We start from the raw sequence: 6,198 nt of genomic DNA, 5'->3' as shown, positions 1-6,198 counted from the left end.
ACTAGCACACCTCTAATATTACCACCTTTATATCTCAAAACAACTATCAAGTATCAAACTTCTCTTACTATTCAATGCACTTTATAAACTACCATGCTGTTCTAAAGGACTCTCAAAATTATATAGGTGAAGCATGAGAGATCAATAATTTCTATAAAATATAACCACCACCGTGCTCTAAAAGATATAAGTGAAGCACTAAAGCAAAATTGTTTAGCTCAAAAGATATAAGTGAAGCACATAGAGTATTCTATTAAATTCTGATTAATGTGTGTCAAAAGGTGTGTACAGCAAGGATGATTGTGGTGAACTAAAAAGCAAAGAATCAAATCATACAAGACGCTCCAAGCAAAACACATATCATGTGGTGAATAAAAATATAGCTCCAAGTAAGTTACCGATGGACGAAGACAAAAGAGGGAATGCCTTCCGGGGCATCCCCAAGCTTAGGATTTTTGGGTTGTCCTTAGATTTTCACTTGGGGTGCCTTGGGCATCCCCAAGCTTAGGCTCTTTCCACTCCTTGTTCCATAATCCATCAAATCTTTACCCAAAACTTGAAAACTTCACAACACAAAACTTAACAGAAAATCTCGTGAGCTCCATTAGCGAAAGAAAACAAAACACCACTTCAAGGTACTGTAATGAACTCATTATTTATTTATATTGGTTTTAAACCTAATTTATTCCAACTTCTCTATGGTTCATAACCTCCGATACTAGCCAAAGATTCATCAAAATAAGCAAACACACGAAAAACAGAATCTGTCAAAAACAGAACAGTCTGTAGTAATCTGTAACTAACGAAAACTTCTGGAACTCCAAAAATTCTAAAATAAATTGCTAGAAGTGAGAAATTTATCTATTAATCATCTTCAAAAAGAATCAACTAAATAGCACTCTCCAGTAAAAAGTTGAAGCTAATCTCGTGAGCGCTAAAGTTTCTGTTTTTTACAGCAAGATCGCAAAGACTTTCCCCAAGTCTTCCCAAAGGTTCTACTTTGCACAAACACTAATTAAAACACAAAACCACATCTAAACAGAAGCTAGATGGGTTATTTATTCCTAAACAGAACCAAAAAGCAAGAAACTAAAATAAAATTGGGTTGCCTCCCAACAAGCGCTATCGTTTAACGCCCCTAGCTAGGCATAGAGATTTCAATGATGCTCACATGAAAGACAAGAATTGAAGCACAAAGAGAGCATCATAAAATACGTGACAAACAAATCTATGTATAACATACTTCCTATGCATAGGCATCTTATAGGGAAACAAATTATCAAGGCAAGCAAAAACTAGCATATGCAAGGAAGCGGAAAGAAACAATAGCAATCTCAACATAACGAGAGGAAATTTAGTAACATGAAAATTTCTACAACCATATTTTCCTATCTCATAATAATTACATGTAGGATCATAAGAAAATTCAACAATATAGCTATCAGAAAACATATTCTTAACACGATCCACATGTATGCAAAGTTGACACTCTTCCAAAATAGTGGGATTAACATTAACTAAAGTCATGACCTCTCCAAACCCACTTTTATCAAAAACTTCATAAGATTGAACATTCTCCAAATATGTGGGATCTAAAGTTGACACTCTTCCAAACCCACTTTCAATAATATTGCAAACACTATTATCAATCTCATATTCATCATGGGGCTTAAATAAATTTTCAAGATCAAAAGAAGAATCACCCCAATCATGATCATTGCAACAAGTAGTGGACATAGCAAAACTAGCATCCCCAAGCTTAGGGTTTTGCATATTATTAGCACAATTGACATTCATAGAATTTATAATAACATCATTGCAATCATGCTTTTTATTCAAAGATCTATCGTGAATCACTTCACCACTTCATCACAATTTTCAGATTCACGAATTTCAAGCAAAACCTCATAAAGATAATCTAGTGCACTCAACTCACTAGCAATTGGTTCATCATAATTGGATCTTTTAAAAAGATTAGCAAGAGGATGAGGATCCATACCAATAGATTTTTAGCAAGCAAAGATGCAAGCAAATAGAAGGCACATGGTAACACGAGCAAATAGAAGGACGAACGGAAGAGGGGCGAAGAAAAGAGGCAAGGGTGAAGTGGGGGAGAGGAAAACGAGAGGCAAATGGCAAATAATGTAATGCGAGGGATAAGAGTTTGTGATGGGTACTTGGTATGTCTTGACTTGTGCGTAGACTCCCCGGCAACGGCGCCAGAAATCCTTCTTGCTAACTCTTGAGCATGCGTTGGTTTTCCCTTGAAGTGGAAAGGGTGATGCAGCAAAGTAGTGTAAGTATTTCCCTCAGTTTTTGAGAACCAAGGTATCAATCCAGTAGGAGGCCACACGCAAGTCCCCCGTACCTACACAAGCAAATAAGAACCTTGCAACCAATGCAATAAAGGGGTTGTCAATCCCTTCACGGCCACTTGCAAAAGTGAGATCTGGTAGAGATGATAAGATAATATTTTTGGTATTTTTATGATAAACATTAAAAGTAAAGAAAGCAAAATAAACGGCGAAAGAAATAGCTTGTTGACGGAAGATTAATATGATGGTAAATAGACCCGGGGGCCATAGGTTTCACTAGTGGCTTCTCTCAAGATAGCATAAGTATTACGGTGGGTGAACAAATTACTGTCGAGCAATTGATAGAAAAGTGCATAATTATGAGAATATCTAGGCATGATCATGTATATAGGCATCACGTCCGTGACAAGTAGACCGACTCCTACTTGCACACTACTACTATTACTCCACACATCGACCGCTATCCAGCATGCATCTAGAGTATTAAGTTCATAAGAACAGAGTAATGCATTAGGTAAGATGACATGATGTAGAGGGATAAACTCATGCAATATGATATAAACCCCATCTTTTTATCCTCGATGGCAACAATACAATACATGTCGTTTCCCCTACTGTCACTGGGATCGAGCACCGCATGATTGAACCCAAAGCTAAGCACTTCTCCCATTGCAAGAAAGATCAATCTAGTAGGCCAAACCAAACTGATAATTCGAAGAGACTTGCAAAGATAACCAATCATACATAAAAGAATTCAGAGAAGATTCAAATATTGTTCATAGATAATCTTGATCATAAACCCAAAATTCATTGGATCTCGACAAACACACCGCAAAAAGAGTTACATCGAATAGATCTCCAAGAAGATCGAGGAGAACTTTGTATTGAGATCCAAAGAGAGGAAGAAGCCGTCTAGCTAATAACTATGGACCCGAAGGTCTGTGGTAAACTACTCACACATCATCGGAGAGGCTATGGTGTTGATGTAGAAGCCCTCTGTGATCGATGCCCCCTCTGGCAGAGCGCCGGAAAAGGCCCCAAGATGGGATCTCATGGGTAAAGAAGGTTGCGGTGGTGGAATTAGGTTTTTGTGGTGCTCCTTGATGGTTTCAGGGTATGTAGGTATATATAGGAGGAAGAAGTAGGTCGGTGGAGCCACGAGGGGCCCATGAGGGTGGAGGGCGCGCCCAGGGGGGTAGGCGCTGGATCATGTTTGTTCCAAAAATCACGCTCCCGAAGGTTTCATTCCGTTTGGACTCCGTTTGACATTCTTTTTCTGCGAAGCACTGAAATAGGCAAAAAACAGCAATTTGCACTGGGCCTTGGGTTAATAGGTTAGTCCCAAAAATAATATGGAAGTGTATAATAAAGCCCATTAAACATCCAAAATAGAATATATATAATAGCATGGAACAATAAAAAATTATAGATACGTTGGAGACGTATCAGTGTGCACCAGCATCGCATGTAGATCGAAAATCTCCTTTCTGTAAGCATCATAACATTTTACAGCAGGCGCATCTATCCACACTATCAGCAGTTCTACCAGTAGCTGAAAGTAAATGTCGATGTCATTTCCAGGTTGCTTCGGGCCTTGGATAATCAATGACATCATAATGTATTTTTTCTTCATACACAACCAACGAGCTAGGTTATATATGCACAGAAGCACCGGCCATGTGTTGTGATTGGTGCTCATATCGCCAAAAGGATTCATCCCGTCAGTACACTCCCCAAGCCTTATACTTCTAGGATCCTTGGCAAAATTTTCAAACTTGTTGTCGATTAATTCCCACTGAGCCACATCTTTCGGGTGCCTCATAAACCTATCCGCAATTCGCTCATCATGATGCCACCGCAACCTCTTTGCCTCCCTAGGGTTTACAAACCAACGCCTCAACCTTGGAATTAAAGGCAAGTACCAAACAACCTTGAACGGGATTCCTGTCTTGATCTCATCGTCCAATTTGTACTTGTCCTTTGCTCTCCTGCGCTTGTATCATGCATGCTTGCATGTGGGACATGCACGAAAATCTTTGTACTCACCACGGTACAATATACAATCATTCACACAAGCGTGTATCTTCTGTACTTCAAGTTCCAATGGAAAAACAATTTTCTTTGCTTCATTCGTGCTTCTGGGGAGCACATTATCTTCCCGAAGAATATCTTTGAAAATACCTAAGATCTCTGTGAAGCCCTTGTTTGATAGACCGTTTGCTGCTTTAAATCTGAGAAGCGCCAGGGTGGCACTCAACCTGGAATATTTCTTTTTGCAACTTGGATACAGTTCTTTCTTGGAGTCCGCATCAATGGTTGGCAGATCCTTGTACCCAATCATATCCTTTTCTGGGCCCTCGAAATCTGCAATCATAGCAGCAAAATCCGGCATATCAAGATCGTGGTCATCTGCGTCGACGTCTTGGTTTTCCAGTGGGCGTTTCGTCTTTCCGGTGTTCCATTGGTAGCTTGATGCCTCTGCCCCGATGTCAGATTCAACATCCATTTGACACTGATCGGGGTTTGGCATCTCGCTGCCCTGGGTATCTTCATCCATGACCTCCTCTTCACCGTGTCTGGTCCAACGTGTATATCCATCCATGAATCCCCTAGAGAGTAAGTGCATCTGGACATCTGCAACTTCATGTGACTCTGTATTAGCACAATCAGTACATGGACACAGGATGTAATCCGCATCACCAATTCTCCTCTTTGTACTTTCAGCCAAATTCATGAACTCTGTCACGCCACTGATAAAATCTGCGGTTTTTCGATTCTTCATCCATCGAGATCGTTCCATCTACAGCAGACGAATGGCAATTAAAAACAAAACAGCAACATTAATACACGGATTAACTGCTGCCCAGAGATGCATGCATAAATCACAAGGTTTTATTTTAATAATTACTGAGGGTGCTCCATGTTGTTATCCAGACGTGCAATGACAAAAATTAATGGCTAGTCAATTTACACGCAGAGTACTAGCACAACACTACACTTAGGAATTGAATACCTTAATTAAGCCACTCACGAAAAGAATACCTTAATTAATTAGCCACGCGGTGACCTCCACCCAGCAGGCAGAGAAGCGCGATGCGGCAGCACGCCGAGACAGCAGGGTCGAGGAGCAAAGCTTAGTGCGGCTGCCGCCTGAAGTTCGACCTCCACTATCCCGCCATCGACCGCGATGAATGTGCTCGAATCACGCCACCGCCGACCTCGATGGTTGAGCTCCTCCCATCTCCCGCCACAGACCGAGGATTGACCTCCTATGACGCCGCCACCACCCACCGACCGAGGATTGACCTCTTCTCCGGTAGCCGCTGCCTAGGCCGCCGCCGCCATCTCTATATGCAGAGCGGCTATTTTTTTACGGATATCCGTGGAGCGGCTGTTTACACGGTATCTCACCATAACTCAATTATATGGACAGGGTAGTACATCACATACGGTTATGTAACGGCAACCATGTCTAACCTACGTTGTCTTCTCACACAGTTTCGTGCGGAAATCGTGTGTGACGTTGTAATACCCAACACAAACGACATGTACAAACAGTGTGTCGTATACAACATATATATAGTGCCATTAGTAGTTCCCGACCGTTGGCTTATCTCCACAGTTTCCCCATTTTCCCCAAATCCCTACATAGCCTCCAAATTCCCTTGCGTGGCGCTGACATTAGGGGAATGCGGACGAGTGGTGCTGATGGTTTCGGTGCGGCTACTCCTGCTCGTATCGCCGCCACGACGGCGAGCACTTGCCTAAGGTCATCAGAAGGCAGGTGTACTACGGATCCGAATCGTCCTGTCAGGTTCCAATCTATCCCGATCTTTTTTAGCATGTCCAAAGTATGGCTCCTTGCTGAATCTGTCCTGAATGA

This window comes from Triticum aestivum, chromosome 5D (assembly GCF_018294505.1).
Source record: "Triticum aestivum cultivar Chinese Spring chromosome 5D, IWGSC CS RefSeq v2.1, whole genome shotgun sequence".
Taxonomy (NCBI): domain Eukaryota; kingdom Viridiplantae; phylum Streptophyta; class Magnoliopsida; order Poales; family Poaceae; genus Triticum; species Triticum aestivum.
The sequence above is the reverse complement of the archived record's forward strand: the minus strand, read 5'-3'. Positions refer to the sequence as shown.